The sequence below is a fragment of the Fopius arisanus genome, unplaced genomic scaffold (genome assembly GCF_000806365.1).
Source record: "Fopius arisanus strain USDA-PBARC FA_bdor unplaced genomic scaffold, ASM80636v1 scaffold00013, whole genome shotgun sequence".
Taxonomy (NCBI): Eukaryota; Metazoa; Arthropoda; class Insecta; order Hymenoptera; family Braconidae; genus Fopius; species Fopius arisanus.
The window spans coordinates 171,453-189,248 of record NW_011887752.1 but is presented as its reverse complement, the minus strand read 5'-3'; the positions used below and the strand labels follow the sequence as shown (position 1 = coordinate 189,248).

General features: G+C 36.0%; 1 long non-coding RNA gene and 1 other non-coding gene across 2 annotated transcripts in view; both read right to left on the bottom strand.

Annotated features, from left to right (window-relative positions):
- The window catches only part of LOC105263080 (uncharacterized), a 30,254-nt gene extending 18,943 nt beyond the window's left edge, over positions 1 to 11,311 (bottom strand). The window contains exons 1-2 of the long non-coding RNA XR_891878.1: positions 11,132 to 11,311; positions 4,616 to 4,650 (exon numbers count right to left, since the gene is read on the bottom strand). This is a non-coding gene — a long non-coding RNA (uncharacterized lncRNA). The remainder of the gene's footprint in view (positions 1 to 4,615; positions 4,651 to 11,131) is intronic.
- TRNAP-UGG (transfer RNA proline (anticodon UGG)) lies at positions 1,896 to 1,967 on the bottom strand. Its single transcript has one exon. It is a non-coding gene; the product is annotated as a tRNA-Pro (tRNA).
- Positions 11,312 to 17,796: the final 6,485 nt, after the last annotated feature.

The following is a 17,796-nucleotide window of genomic DNA, read 5'->3' as shown; positions in this document are numbered from 1 at the left end:
GTTATTTCCGATGCGGAAATTACAGAAAACAGTAAAAAAAAAAATTGAACAAAAAAATTCGACCATTTGCCAACAAATCCCCAGGGACAAAATCAACGTATCGATCATGATCTACCATAACTCCCCCTGGAAGTTATAAACTTGCAATTACGTCTTAAAAAGAGAAAAAAAAAACTCATCACCAGAGAAACAACTCACCACCAATAAAACTGGAGTAATAAAATTTCCTGTCACTGTTGTTGTTAATATCGTGGGAATAATTAAAATGCATGAGCCAGCGAATGGAAGGAAAATTCATAGTAACAGAAATAATAAAGACATTGTGGCCTTCCCGATGGAGAGGAAAAAAGATAATAAACGCTCTGGTTTTTTCAGAGATTAAATCAATGAAGGGCATTTGTTCCAATGGAAAGTGGTGAAAAAAGAATTTTCAATGGAACGGTGTGAGGGAGTGCTGACGACGGATCACAGAGGTTCACAGAAGAGAGAGAGAAAAAAAAAGAAAGGGTATGAGGAAGACGTGAGCTTTTATTTCCAATGGAAGTGAGGGCCGGCTTTAAATCCAATTAAAATATCCCCAGCTCATCACGACCTAGCCCTTTTCTCTTCCTCACTCCATTCTAACCTAAACTCGTGATGAAATTTAACATCCAGCCACTTGACTAGACCGTGAGATGAAAAGACAAAAATCAAAAGAAAAAAATAATCTACATATTATGTTTTTTTCTCTCGAATCTATTAAATTGAAATATCGTTCGGTCATTATAATAAATTACCATTGTTAACCGGTGGGTATTAATTAAAAAGAATAATTAAAATTGTAATTTAATCAAATGCTAATGAAATAACTGGAGTTTGGAACGCTCGAAAATATTAATATTGAATAAAATTTGATATGCAAATTAATAACAATATGGGAGAGCAGTTGAATAGCACTCCGGATGCACTGTGGGATTATATATTAATCATATAAGCCCTCACCACGGTGACACGCACTGAATTTGCGTATGATATCAGGGGAATTCCCGGTGTGTGGCCCGGGAATGGATTTCCGGTGTGTCGGTGTGGGGTTTTTTTTTTTTTGTGTTTTGTGTTGCGTCACTGCTGCATTTTCATCGCAATTTCTGGATAGATCGGGGATTCCCCGACTCCCGTGACTGCAGACCCTGGAGTTTTGCATCGCGCGCCATCTAGACACCCACGGGGAATCCCCCGAGGTGGTATTTCGGGATTTTAGATGGTTTTTGGTCATGGAAAATGCGACCAGTTAGGGTAAGGATTGGTGTTGTGTACGCAGGGAAAAAGAATTTGTTTTCAGAAAAGTCTCGCAATCTTGTGAATTAAGCGCATTAAGTGAATTAAATTTTTGAGAGAGCGTCGGAATCAGAATTAGAAGAATTTTTTTTACTTAAAAAAAAATTGGCCTATTACATTAACTTTAGTAAATTTACTTAGCAAAAGTAATCATTTTTACCAGCGCACCGTCCAGAGAATTAATTTCTTTAAATTGGAATTTCTACCTTCGGGATAAAATAGAAAACAAAAGGGTAATTTAAAAATCCTTAATCTTGAATTTTTTGATCGACATTTTGATCAGTTAGTCCGGATGTAGTTGATAAATGAGAAATTCCAAAATTAAAAAAGGAAAGACTTATAATCCTGTGAATAATTGACTTTCAACTACTCTGAGGATGATTTCCACGTCTTTTTTTTATTGCATAATTTGAAAAGAACGTTAAAAAGATGGGTAAATTTTTTTTTTTATTTGACTATAAATTTCCCTGACGACCCGGAGTATATAGGGGACTTTTAATCGTCATTTTGAGTAATTCCTCATCTTTGTTGAATTGTTGAATGGTTAAAAACGGGAGAAAAAAATGATTCGCAAAAAAAAAGGGCTCAACCGGGATTTGAACCCGGGACCTCTCGCACCCAAAGCGAGAATCATACCCCTAGACCATTGAGCCGACTTTTAAACGAACTACAACCTTTCTCACATCACGATTAACAATCCCAATTTAAGTAAAAACAACCGACAAATCTAATTACCAAAAAATAACTTGGATAATAAATCCATTATTTCCGTGTTGATACTTTTACAGTTTTACATCTCCACAAACCAGTCATAATACTGTTTACTCCAATCTTAATAACACCGACTGTTTAAATAAATTAGTATTCTACTCTCACCAGACAATAATTTAAACCGAGCCGTAACAATACAGAGTTGAAATAAAACGCCTCCGATTTTTGTGCGATATTTTTATCTCCTCCTTAGGTATAAAATGAAAATAAAAATAAAGTTTCAAAGTCACATAAAATGAAATTATGGTTTATGTAATAAAAGAAACTCCATCACTTATTTTAGTACGTAACCTCTGTGCTCAGCTCGTCCATAAATAGAACGACTCAAAACATCTACAAAAGCTTTAGGGGAAACCGAGAAAGAGAGGAAAAGGGGGAAGTGGGTTACAAAGGATCGTCACAACTTCCAACTGAAATATATACACCCGGAGAACAAAGGAAATCATTGAAAGCAAATGCTTGTAACAGAAAAAGTCACAACAATTTTTCGTTGTTTTCAGCTGGAGGTAAACGAATGAAAAACAATCTCTCATTATGAAAAAAGAAAAACACTGCTTTCTGTACTCTTGTGGAAATTGTGTTACGAAATATGCTTGTGGCACATTTTTTCATTCCGCTTTTCAATCCCATCATTGTAGCTTGTCAAACAGTCCGAGAAACTAACACACGTGTTATGTATTTTAACTTCGAATGGTGCCGCCGGATGTGCGCGCATCGCCTGCCCGGAACAAAGGAATCGTTTTAGGTCATTTCTTGGGAGGAATATCTTTTTTTTTCATCCATGGAAAGAAAGGTAATTTTTTAAGGAGTCGAGAAGACCATTTGAAATTTCTCGAGTTTGCTGTAATGAGGTTGTGAAAGTGAGGATTCAAATTTTTTTATTGTCTAGAAAAATTCAAGGATTGAGGTTAAAAAATATACTACAAACAAGTTTAATAAAAAAAACCATTACTGTTGAAAATCCATGTTTTTCCACGTGTAAATGTCGAAAATTGCCCACTAAATGCAAAAGCAACTCGTATTTCCCATCGAATTCTCATTTAACGGTTCAAACGCTCCAGTAAATTCTCCCTCCCCCCCCACAAAAACCCATACTCCTACCAAAAATATTAATAATTAAAAAAAAACATTTTAAACTATTTCAGTTTCTCTAAAATATAATCCACAACCGCTTCTCATATACCCCCATTAATTTTCAAATATTCGCGAAACCCCGACTCTACAAATCATTATCACCTCAATTTGTTTAAATAATTTTTTATAATTCTCACAGCCCTTAACAGAATTCCACTAGTGGTTTTAGGGTCACCTAATCGTTGAATTGGTAAACCGATATGCAACGAGAAAATAACCGTGGATCAATTGATAGAAGAGGGGGAAAAAGGGGGGGAAGGAAGGGGGTGAGAGAGGGGAAGGTACAGAGAATGGAAATTTGTACACGTGATTCTGTGCACGACAGACTGGATAGGGGCATTTTGTGATGATGAAGGTGTACCAGAAGAGGAGGACGAGGGGTTGAAAAGGGGGTGGGACGAGGGGTACGAGGGGGCGGGTAATGGTGAGATGAGGGGGAGAGCAATAATTATTGTCCCATCGTCGTTCATTGTTGTCTCTAATCGGTAACGAGATACCGACAATTAAAATACCGACTAAAATCTAACTAGTCGTCGCCACTCGCATAATGTCACTTTAATTATGATTTTTTATTACTAGTAATTAGTCTATCAGTCATGATATCGTTAATTCCTTTCAATTCCCCACCCAGCACTTGATACGAATCTCGTGGGCAATGGTTGCGTCACGCGATTTTAATGACGTGTCGTTATGAACTAATGGGGTCGTTAAAATTATCATTTTTGGAATGGTGATTGAATTGATGATTTAATTGATTGATTTAATTAGTGGAATTTATTGTTCATTGTTGGCTGGATTACGTGCATCAAGTGAATGGAATTTTTCAGAGGGAGTCGGAATCCGAAAGTTTGAAGAATTTTTTTTTTTACGTTGAAAAAAGTTAGTCTATCTATTAGTTAGTCTATCTATTAGATTGATTTACTTCGGGTAAGTTAATTTGATGAAAACAAGTGATTATTTTTATCAGTGAACTTTTCTGAGAAGTAATTTCTTTAAATTGCAGTGTTTACGTTTCAAATAAAATATAGAACAAAGGGGTAATTTTATTAAGTACTTAATGTTGATTTTTTTCCACGACGTTTTAGCCGGATGTAGTCGATAAATTACAAATGCCAGAATAGAAAAAAAGAGAGAATATTCATTAGGAAATTATTCTCAGAGCAAAAACTGATCGTCAATTCTCCAAAAATGAATTAAATACTCTTATTTTTGTGTTTCTACATAGACTCAGCCTTTCTAAATACTTTGAAATAATGCAAAGGATACATTCACCCAATTTGAAAAACTGAGACCTAGTTATTATAAAACCAAATTTGTTTATCATAATTACCCCTTAAAAATGATGAAATGTCAAGTAGACAATATAAAAATGAAAAAAATAATAAGAGTCACTCACCAGAGGGATATCTTCGGGACGAGTCGTGGCGGTTCCTGCAACAAAAAACAAAATCAATTAATGGAATGAAAGGGGTGATCAGTGAGGAATTACATTTACAGATAATCCTGGAAGGTTAACCAACGCTAAACGAACCTCAATACCTCCACCAGAATTCCCAAAATAACTCATGAAATTAGAACAATTACCGGGAATAAAAAGTACATTGAATGCACTCCTAGAAACAGTAAGATAGGTAATAGTACAGAATCTCGAATTTGCTTTGAGCTGTGTAATTATCGTCGGCCAATTTGGCTTTCCAATCGTCCTAAAGGCACATTTCACCCTAGTCCTCATTCTCTCGTCTACATCTCTCCATGGCAAACTCCCATAGACCCATTCATTCTAGTTATAGCCTTTTGAAAATCCACACCAGGTGGCTATGCATTTTGGTCTGTATCCGATGAATTCACCCACCACAATATTCAGTCAGACACATGAGCAACCATCCAACAAGTTGGAGGCATTTGCATATTCTCTATTGCATATGCATGGTCAACTTGACCAATGAGAGGCACCAGCCCCAGGATGTGCTTCTGTATCCTGTGGGTTATAACAGACTAACAGCATCAATGGACATGTGACGGGTTAAGGACATCCAGGTGCCTCTTCACTTCAATTTTCAAACAATTTTCCACAAAATTCCATTTCCCTCTGCAGCGAATCGAAAAAGAAAAAATTCAAATATCCCCAAAACCGCAAATATCTCGGTACCTACGGGAAATAGCGAAAATTTTTGTAGGACCTACTTTGTAGAGCGGAATGAGATCTACAAAAAAGGTAATCGTCAAAATTTTGATAATTTCCTTCTATCAAGAGAATTTTATCGAATAATATCATACGCGAAATGAAAAATGAAAATTCAGGAGAATCTAGAATTTTCGCTGTTTTTCATAATCTTTTCCAAATAATTGAACTGAAATTTCCAATTTTCCGAACATACGTGAGGTCAAAGAACAGAAAACTGTAGATTTAACTTAGTTTTTTACTCTTTAGTTGTGACAATTGTTTATAATAGTGGGAGCCTGAATATTATTCTCACAATATTCCTGTCCCTCGAATCTCCCAGATGGCGGATATAGCCCGGAATATCGAAACTAATCCGTTGGAACATCTCTCGATACACCCGAGTCATCAATAACCGATGATACCGATAATCTCCTGTCATCTCTCTTCCATATTCCCCCGACTCCTGAAAAATCATTGCATTAAAATTTAAACGCAACCGATGATATCCCATCGACAAAGCCACACGAGGATTTCACGTCAAAATCATAACCCAGTTCATGCAGGATGGAGATACCCCGTTATTCCAGTCTGATGACGGTTGTCTAATTAATATTACATGAATCATTGGAAACGATCTGATTGGATGATCGCGTGTGGGGGAGGGGCAGGATGAGTTTGTGGATTCCCGTTTCAACTCATGCATCATACAGCAGGATGATTGCCATTCGTTTTTGGTGATTGCATTTTCGAGGCATCATTTATCCATTATTCATCGATATCATGAGTTATTCGTGGAATTTTCGTCAATGTTTGTGGTCAAGTTCTTGTTGTTGGGGAAATAACGCGCGCATAAGAGAACGTGTGCTGATACAACAGATAAATTACATTTTACTTTGAAGATCGAGAGTTCTTGAAATCGATGGATTTTTCCTTGGAGTTGAAAGTCTCGTTTTCTGAGTTTCATTGATCCTCCATTATTTCCAATCACGGAATTCTTAGAAGTTCCAGGAGGATTCGAAAATCGAATGAAAGCGAATTCTCAAAGTTATTAATTCTCAGCTAAATGGGAATTTATCCTGAGGAAAAAAGTGGTTGGAATAAGAGTTCCTGGAATTAAGGAATTTTCATTGTTTTCCTGCGTTCCTGATTGTTCACAATATTTTCAGTTGCCAAATTTCGTTGAGTTCCTGAAGAACTCCAGACTCATGGAAAAACTCACTTCAAACGAATAATTAGTTACAGACGAGAGTTCCTGGAACGAAGGGATTTTCCCTGGGGCAAGGAATCCTTTTATTTATACGAAAAAGTAGAAAGGACGTAATTCAGGACTAATCGATTAGCTGTCAGCGTGGGTACCACCCCGTTTGTATCGTTCGGCAAATGTATGGGGTTAAAATGGGATATAACCCTAGCAGTATTTTAGTAAAACTCTTTCCCCTGTTACAATGCCTCGTACCTCACGCCAAGGACATTCAAATTTCACGCATGGGTGTGCCACACTGGTTGTTTTTCATGTTACCTCACACCATCCTCGAGTTCCATAAAAAATATATCCCGCAATTTACTTTTTCATCCGGTACAGGAGAGATTGAAAGTCAGTTTAACGCATGAAAATTTCATTTTCATCAACACCGAAAACTATATTAAAATACACAACATCCATATATGCCAATTGTATATATTCACGAACATTTCGATAGAACAGAGGGAATATATTTTCGAAAATGCAGGGCCTCAACGTCAACACAAATTCTCATTTTTTTTTATCGCATTAGAAAACAAAACAATTTGTCCATTTAATTTATTTGCATTTATATGAGACGTTGAATTTTTAAATTACATATTTTTAGTCTTATCTGATTGTTATCGGATCAGTGGAATTTGAAAGTAAATGGGCAAGGGTTAGAGAAAAATAGAAAATACTTTCCATAAACGAGTTTTCAGGCTGGTTTTCAAGTGATGCAGATATATTTAAACAATTATTATTTTTGTAAGGTCAGTCTATTTATAAAAATGAATGCCAATAGAATTTTTAAAAACTAAATCGAATAAAATTCCTCAACGAATTTGCGATAAATTTTTGTACCACACTTTTTGTGGATTTTTAACGCAATTCTTCCAGCAATTTATTTTCGAGCGAGACCCTAATCTGCAATTCACCACAATCACCGATAAAAATATAATAACTGTAAATCTTGTTTCATTTCCAGCATAAAGTTCCCGCCAAAGTGCGAGTTCCGGGAGATAAGGGAAAAAAATTTGAACAAAAATCTTGAATGTGGAAGGGACAGGTATGTGTATTTTAAAACGACTTAATCCAAAAAAAAAAAGAAATGTTTAAATGGCTGACCTGAATGTGTGCACCAGTGGGTCCACACGGCCAGTCGTTATCGCCCTCGGGACGACATCCGGGGACCGGTAAGCCGGGACTTAATCTAATCTTTCCCCTCTCACCTTGACTCCTGTCCCCTCCCTCCAACCCGGAAGTCACCGCCAATTCAAACCTCTATTATAATCATTATGTTTGAGGAGTTGTAACAGACCTGCTGTTGCTAATATGGGTTTGTTATCGAAAATATATTCCCGTGTTTACAGATTGATAACGCAGAGTCATGACTACAAAGTTGAAAGATTTCGTAGGATTTCGTGGAATGGTGGGTGTGCTGAAAATTGGCCACCATTTTTTAATTCACTTGATAACTCCACGAGTTAACTCCACGAGTTGACGGAATTTTTGGAAAATCGTGACGATTTTTTAATTCACTGAAAATACGATTTTACATTTGGAAACTGATAAGAGAAATTGATAAGCCGTGACTACAGTTGATGGTTTTTGAAAAAATGTGTTGAGAATTCGGAGGAATAATGGCGAATTTTTGGAAAATTGATAACGAATTTCGAAGTGATTATCAAACTAAAAAAGATATTCAATATATATTATACCACTTACAGATTAATAATAAAAACCATAAAGTCATTAAAACAATTCATAAATTTCAAGAAATCCGGTGGTTAAAAAATCAATAATACAATATTATTATATAATAATACAATAATTTTGATTTTGAAAACTCTGCAAAATATCAAAAATTGAAAAATCTCGACTTGTTCATGATTATTGACTGAAATATTCTAACCTCGACCGAAAACCTGACTTATCTCACGGATATCCCCCCAATTCGGTGCCCCCCTCCCCTTCAATTCCAAAAATTACTAGTAAAAACTCCAAATGATGACCTGATTGGCCAAAAAGTCTGCAAAATTCCAAGTGTAACCCGAGCAATGGCCCTCGACCGAGGAATGCCAATTTCCATCACCCCTCGGCACCAATTTCCCCGAGGGAACCCCTCAATTAACATTTTTAAGACCCACATATTTCACTGGGAATCCCCCCCGAAACAGCTGACAAAAAGAGAACAAAGAAAATAGTTGGCGCGTGCCCTCAGTTGGTCACCTGTTACCGGCAGGTGGCAGGAGGTACGGATCGTTGGTTTAACACTCCAGGAAGGGACAAACCTCTGGAAAAACCGGAAGATTGGGACGGTGAAACTGGAGATATTGTAAAACGCAAAAAGCGGTGATAAAAAAAAAGAAAAAGAAAAATGGAATGAAGAAAAACAGTGAAGATCGTTGCGGGATCGGAAGGAAGAGGAGTAAATCCAACTGGGCACAGGTGGTCATCCTGCGGTTGGATTCCACGTATTCTGGGGATTTTGCAATGCTTTTTTATTCTTCTGGACTTAACCTCGGACCAGGGTCTACCTCTTACTTCCTGAGGTTGTGAATAAATTGTGGAGGCGTGGGGTGGATTACGTGCGGCAAAACCAACTGGATGAACCTGATCAGGCTGGAAAATATTATTTCAATTCAATTCAAGGGGCTTTCTCCTTCAAAACCAACGTTCGAGTCCAATTCTAGTACCAATTATTTAAGAATATCGAAATGCTTCTCGTTATTTGACACATTTGGGTAGAGACCTGAGGGTAGCCGCTCTGAATAATCTAATATAAATAATTCTAACATGAATACTTTGATATTGTGATGAAAAATATCACAATGAAAGATATTATTGGTAATAATATCACATCATATCAATGACATACATTGAAAACATCATGATCCTCTCAATTTCGATTCTTCCTTCTGTTGTCCTGTCCCTATATTTTGATCCTCTGTTTTTCTTTCGATTTGGTTTGTGGAATTTTCGATTGCTCAGTCTTCTATTTATTCTGTTTACTTAGATATTGATTTTTCCTGTTCTGTTCTGTACTGCGCGTGTGATATTCTGATTTTGCGTTATTATTAGCTCATAATATTTTAAATATTATAACATTATAATTGTAACATCATTAGTATGTGATATTTACAGACGTTTCCCTGTGAGGTCACCCCAAGAATGAAAAACTGTCAAGTGACAAAATATGAGCGTCATGTGACCGTCACAGATATAGCATTTCAGAAATTTCCAGGAATTTTCAAAATGAATGGGGAATTCAGTGACCGTTTTTCATTTAAAACGAATTCGAACTCATAGTTGAGTGTTCAGAGAAGGAAGAAAATCGGTTTATATATCGGCAATAATAATTCTTTAATTTTCACAATTTTAATCTTTGACATTGCTCTCTTATTCCACAATGTCATTTGAATTTTCAATTACAAGAGATTGAATTTAATTTCGGGGATAAACGCTCACCGAATGTTTGATTCGTCACGAAAATTCAAAGGGAAATTAATTATCATTTCAGGCAAAATGATAATTAATTAACTCATTGCAAAAATCGAATGTCAAAGTGATTTTTTTCATTAAAATAATTCGGCTTTTCCATCCGAGGACTTGAGTGTTCAAAACATTTTCATTACGCGATGTTCTATTTCGAGGCACCATATCACCGATAAAAACACATGAAAAATTTTCATCAGGTAGTCTGTTTTCTACATCTCCCCCAAGGCTGTTGGAAATACTCTGTAAATGATGGTGGAAATATCCATGTCCATGGAGTCTTATCTGCTGAGTGAAAACAGACGCTGCAGACTTTACCCTGTACTCATTCATCCCCAGCATTTTGTTTATAAATAAAGGTGTACGGTGAGGTCTGTTTATTCCAAGGGGGATTAAAGTGTAACTCCACGATTGTTGGTGGAAGGGATCAACCGAGACTCAGAGGATGTATTTTTAATGAAGGAGAATTGAAATAAATTTCATCAAAAAGGAGAAAAGGATTAATTTTTCCCTCAATGCGCAGATCACTGGTGGAATGGGGTCCTAATCCTAGCAAGCAGGGATTAAATATTCCATATATCCCAAGAGGATCCTAAAAATTAATTTTAAAAAAACAGGACTCATTTTTCGACCAATTAAATATCAATTTATCTTGAAATCTACGGAGTTTCCATGAAAATCGTAGAGAGCTTTTTCGTAGCTGATAAAATTCTCGATAAAAGATGTCTTTTGACACTTCTTCCTAGAATCACTACTTTCTCAGATAAATCGATATTTAACGAACAAATTCCGAAATGAATTCACGATTTTTGGTTGAAGCAGAAAGAAACCGTTGAAATCACCTTCAATTATCGATTTATCTCGAAAACTATGGAGTTACAACGAAAACGCTAGAGAACTTTTTCATAGCTGATGAAATTCCCGACAAAAAACGTCTCTTGACATTTTTCTCTAATCTTCTTACTTTTTCTAATATTTCGATCGAACTGAATAGAAGACGATTTTGTGTTGAAATAGGGAAAAATTACCGTGAACTGACACCTCAAGAGGTCAAAAATCCCTTCATCACTCGAAATTTCATCACTGCCACTTCACAGAACTAAAAGTCTCATTACAATCCACTTAACGCACCTCTCGGAACATTGAAGACACTTGAGAAACAACAAGGGCCTTTGGAGGCTAAACTGAGCACTCGTTCCAGCGCTGAGTTTAGACCGTCACTGTCTCTCTTTGAAAGAACTTCACCAACAGAATAGAACAGAAGTTCTGGGGATTTTCAGTGGAAAAGTGGGGGATAGATCAGGTGGGGGATGAACTAGTGCGCCGGAGTGGGAGTCAAAAGGAGTTACTAGTGGGGGAAGATTTTCAGGCAGCTAGAAAGACAGCAGAAAGCAGGAGTTGGTAATTTCATTAGCTTTGTTGATAATCCTTGCTCACCACCAGGATGCATTCTCTTTTGTACACAAAACCCATTTCAAATCCACTTCACCTCGGCGTTTGTTTCTGTTAATACTAATCCCGAGCAATTCCTACCCCCCAAGTCTTCTTGTTGTCTTTATTTTTACCGAGTAGGAGGAATTTTCTGTCTCACAGCTTTCAATGTGAACTTAAAAATTCTCATGAAATTTCGGTGTCATCTGAATTTTTGATTGTACCAAAATGATCACCCATAGGTCGGTTTGAAAATTAAACAAGATGGGGTTTTTCATGTTCAATGGTCATTGATTTGGTTCGATGGGAGAATTAATGGTCTTCATGATCATGAAGAATATTCAAGAGCAAGTACCGTTTAACTTTTGGTAGATGGAAAATTCAGGGAAATTGTTGATTGAATTTAGAACTACCAGAATATTTCAAAGTTTAATAGAACTGTCAATCAAGAATTCTATAAAAATTTTATATCACTTTGTAGCTGCGAAAAATTATCAGTTTTTTAATTTATAATTTCAATTTTCAATTGCAAGTTTCCCACGGTGTATCACCAGATTAACAGAAAAAATACCAAAAATTTTTTATGGAAGTTTTGTAATTTATTATAAAAATTGAATTGCACTCGATTGCATCTCTCAATGAAAAAGAGAATAAATAATATTCATAAACTTCAAGGAATTCAGTTGTCTGTAATAAGTACAAATCAATAAATTTCGATACATTCTGCGCGTATGAAGATTCATGAGTTTCTGCCTTGAATTTCAAAAGAAAGTTTTAAACAGTGTATGTTTAAAAAAAGTCCACGCGTCCGGTTTAAATTCAATGTTCTAAGTATTTTGTGAGCTAGTGGAGTTTGAGTTTCTTTGAGGGTTTTGGCAGAGATGGACTTTGCTGTCGTTTCGTTCGGTTTCTGAAGGCCCAGGTCTTTGTGGGCTTTTTTGAGAGCTTTGGGTGGAAAATTCCACTGGCATTTGGAGTAGTTTCACTAAATTGTGAGAGAATCCGTGAGCCACTCCGATACAGCAAAAGTTTGAATCATTTGGAGTCGGAGAAGCGGTTGTTTGTGTCGGTTTTTGGGCTTTGTAGGGTGGACAGGTCTTAATTCAAGAGCCGGAAATATCAGAAATATCTCGGTACATGAAACAGCTGACGCGTAATTTCTCATTTGGAAAGTTGGATTGAAGGTGGATTCACCCTCTGCCGAAAAAATTGAGCAACAGATTCTACTCAGGTAGTGGTAAAAAAAAAAGTTGTAATAAAGACCCGAGTGATGTAAGTACCCAAAGTCTGATCAGATTGTACAATATTTTCCAACTTGCTCAGTTCGCGCTCGAGTTGCCACTTCAATCCGAGTGAGGCTTTCTCTCGTACGTCTTTGCAGTCTGTTGTATTCGATATAAACTCCATTCTCCTCGAGAACTTCTTACCCAAGAATTTTCCATTGTAGCGGAATAAGAGGATGATTGGAAATCTCGGAAAAATCGATAGTTCAACATACCCAAAAAGAGGGATGTCACCGGCCCATTTTTGATTTGATTCAAGTCGAGTCACTCGGACAACACCTGAAAATGTCTTTATTTGGACTTGTCAACCAGCGAATTCCACTTGAATCAAGTTCAACAATTGACTTGAGTCAATATTCACCGATGACTTGATTCAATTAAATTCTGTGAATTGATTCAAGTAGATTTTACAATTAAAAGTCTGATGGAGCGATAATTTACCGGAAAGTCCTTGCGCTCATGAATTTTATCCAATCAAGTTTTGTAAGATCGACTTGAATGACTCAAGTCGACTGTCAATCTGACTCAAGTCGATTTCGAGCTTGAACTTCAAGTAAAAACTTTTCTCCATCGAATTTTCCACAATCGCAGTAAAATAAAAATCGAAAGATCAGAAAACTTGAGTTGAATCAAATCGCAAAAACGACTTGATCTTTCTCAATGCACTTGATATCGGAGAATTCTCGAACCCACAGGTCAGTACAAATCGACATCGTGAATTTTATCGAAATAATTGATCCAATAAACCTCCGCATGATTCATAACTTGCGCCACAACATCGATTACCCACATCATGAAACTAAAATACACTCTGAATAAAACTATTACGCCACACAGTCACCGTTAGCTAATAGAGTTGAATTACATCCGCTCGCCCTTGCACCCACACCGTTAATAATTATAAACAGAATGATCATTATCGTTTCTTATTGGCAGTCTCGAGTGATATTTCCCAGGTTTTTTTTTTCAAATCTCCAGGGTCTTTATTTTCCCCTCATCCTTCAGTGGCTGGCTAGAATTACATCCAACTGCCCTTGCACCCACGTGCATTGCCGACAAAGTTGAAGCCTCTGTCATTTTATTTTCATTTTTTATTTTTATCCTTCTTCCTTTTTTGCCCTCTTTTTTTTTACATCATCCGCTTTTATTACACTGCGGTTTTTCAGTACCTGCGGTATGGCTTGAATCAAAATCTGTCCCAGTTCAATTTACCCAACGGGTTGCATCATAAATTCTTCTTTTTCTCTGTGTTTTATTCTGTTTTAGTGAACTTGATGGCTGCGGTGAGAGATTTTAGGGACAATTGTTTTCACGCTTGCATTGAGTGATTATTACTCATTATTACTAGTTTCTTCAACTTTTTTCCACGGATTTTTCGTTACGTTTTCATCGGCGGGCGAATTATTTAAGGAAGTGTTAGCGCGAAGACTAAACTGGGGAAAAGGGCGCAAAGTATCGGGGAGTGGATATTTTATGGATATGACGGTTTCACATAAACCTTCAGAATGGGTCTAGTTGGAATTTTATGGTATTCACACGTTGTTAAAAAGTTTTGAGAGAATTTTCCAGGTTTTGGGCATGAAATATCAAGCACGTGGGAGCTCTACGGAATTTTAGAGAATTTCGTTGAAAGGTTATGGTTTTGACAAAAAGAAAGATTTTTTCTTGTTTTTATAGTTTTCCCAGGCAGGAGAATTTTTCCTGATGAAAGAGGCGAAAACAATCAACTGTTGGTTGATAAAAAAATTTGTTAAAAAAAAAACATTTCTATTTTAGCATTTTTGAGATTTTCAGAATTCTATTGTTGTATAACCGGGCTATATCTATCCTAAAGGAAATTTATTTTGAAAATATTTGGATGGAACTTTGTGGGTTCGAGGTAAAAACCAATTTTTTGGTTTTTATGTAAACTTCAAATGAATTTCTAGAGTGCATCAGCCAATTACTATAACCGTCAGAGTGATTTTTTAAAGAGAAAAAGAAATATCTTCACAAACGCACAAACGTAGCTTCATTTAATTATTCGATGGCAACAAGAAATTCCCCGTCTCGTCTTTCGATATAATTTTCTTTCGATGTTGCATCGCGTTTGATACCATCAATTGAACAGCTTCTTTGTGAATTCTCCCACTCTCTTGTGGCACTCGTCCCCCTCGGGGGTTCAATCGACAAATGATTCGGTTTGATTCTGCCTTTCGGGGAGCATTCAATTGGCTATGAAATTCAATCAACGGAGGAAATTCTGCATGGCGGTACGACATTCAGTCGTGTGCACAGGGGAAGGGAAAATTTGGACGAAAGGTGTATAATGCGTATGGTGGATTCACAGTTTATTGAACTGAATACTGTGATTTCAGTGGGTGGGGATTTATGAGTTTCCAGGGGGGGCATTGTAATTTTCAGGGTGAAATACTGATTCCAGAGGTGAATAATTCAGTGAATAATTAATTAGTCACCATTCATGGGACATATTCCCGGAAGGCTTCTGCGCAGTTTTCCGCCCCCATTTTGCCCCAGTCTTTCTAGGTACTGGTCAAAATTTACAACAATTTCAGGCACAAAGTTATATAGATCTTTTCTTCTATGAGTTTAAAGTCTATTTCAATCAAAAACACGCACGAAATTTCTTATTTGTCTTGAAAGTTAGAATAAATTTATAATAAACAAATTTCTCATTCGTCAGTGAAAAATTAATTTCAATTTTTTTCATTTACAACTTCAAGTGCAATTCTCCAATATTATAATGTCTCCTGAGATTTTATAATCTCCCAATTGTCAATTACTATTAATAAAAATATAATAAAAATAAAACTATTAATAAAAATACTATTAAAAATTGACGATTAAAAATTTTTAGAGTGGAATATCTGATTCAACAATAATTTCTAGTGAGGAAATAATTTAAGAGTTATCAATAAATTTTCTTCTATTAGTAGATTTGCACTTTTAGAAAAAAAAACTGTTTGACAAGTGATAAATGTGAATATTTTTAATTGGAATAGAATTAAAACTGGAGTAATTGAAAATTAAGATGATATTACAACTGAACTAGCAAGGAATTCATAACTGAAAATTTTCAGTGCAAAAGGATAACCAAACAAACGTATTTGTCTTCTTCCACATAATTACAGTCATTCTATATATAACCCCTGAAGATCGTCACATGTGCGCTGAATACGTAGTCACACAGCATGAATCATGCCACGCAATGAGTTACGCAAGAGTCACTAACAGTTGGTATTATGGTAAGTGAGGATATACACATATGCCAATAGAGTCCGTGGAATTGTCACGGCAAGTCTTTGACGAAAGAATTCATTCCATTTTCCCACCGCTTGTATTTTCCACACACACCCATTTCGACATTGTCTCTTCAAACGCCTGGGAAAACCATTACTACCCATCATTGATCGGTTACCCCAGTACCACGAATGAATTATCATTCATGACGTGTCAAAGGACATCAATGTCCTCTTCCATCGCAATACCATATCTCCTTTATAGCCTACATCCATTTAAAAAAGACCCGCTAAATAAATTCAAACTGAATGTTGGAGTTCACATTCCGTGATTGCTGAGATTAATTTTATATTTCAGTGTTTTTGTGTTACGAGTGACTTTGTAATCTCGCGCCACTTTAGGTGGACCAATAAGGAATCGGGGCTTCATGATTTCGAGATTTTCGACATTTTCGAGATAATCGATTGTGTCAAGCCTGTCTTTTTTGGAGAGGATTATTTGAGAGGACATGTCTTTTAAAAAACAATCTCTTTCTAGCGATAATTTCAAATAAAGAAATTTTATTCAATATTACCCGTTTCCAATACTTGATTAATTTCGATTTTATATCAGAATTGAATTAATAATGAATAGAAAATAGAGGAATGCGCAAAGAAACGCCGAAAATAGTCGAGAAAATGAAAGAAAACAAAATTAATTGAAATCGTCTACTACAATTGAATCAATAATTAACAAAAAATGTAAGAATACAATAAGAACAAGCCGCGAAAATAAACGAAAAAGAAATTTATTCAAATAGTCTATTAGAATTATGACGTGATTATTCAAAGACAGTATTTTTTTCAATTGAAATAATTGCGCCCTCGGCGGTGGGATTAATTACTTTGAGATATGAAAATGGTTAATTTTTTTCGTGAAAGGTAAATTTGCACTGGAGATGAAATTATTTCTACCGAGAATATAACTTCCCAGAAGTAAATTAAATAGTTTCGTTTTTTTTCCCACCAGCTTCATTGTTTATTTACTTTTTTCTTTTTCATTAATTATCAACTGGATTACTATCAGACACTCCAATCCATATTATTCCAATTAACTTTCATAGTAATTAAATACGATATAACAAACGCATGAATTTCAACCAATAAACAAAAAGAACTTGTTCAATTATTTATTGATTGGAAAGGGAGAAATTTTCTTTAGAAAACAATATCATCTTATTAACAGGGGATTCATTTTCAATAAAAAATGATGAGTTATTTGTTATTAAAAGAACTCGATGCTAATAAACAATTTTTGTGGCTGTAGAATAGACTGTTAAATTAGTATTTTTTTCAGTTTGCCCTGAACTTTCACGGAGTATCGAGTGTAACCAGAGGTGCCTGGAGTTAAATCAACACCGAAGCCCCAGTATAATTCCAAAATAATGAGGGTCTTGATGAGAGAGAATTCTTGCCTCCCGGAGTCTCGAAAACAGTCACAGCAGACACTGTTATCTGTTCAGTGGTTTTTACTCATCTCCATTATACATCTATTTTTTTTTTTCCAGCACTCCACTTCCTCGTTTCATGTCCTTCAACTCTTTGAATCATCTCGTTGGGAAAACTGGAGAGAACACTGGCCTCTGTTACCCAGACACGCTGAGAGAAATTTCCTACGTGTCGATTCAACTCTCTCGTTACGTATGTCTTCAACTCGTGAATCACTTGACAACCACTATAGGCCTTAAAATTCATGGGTGG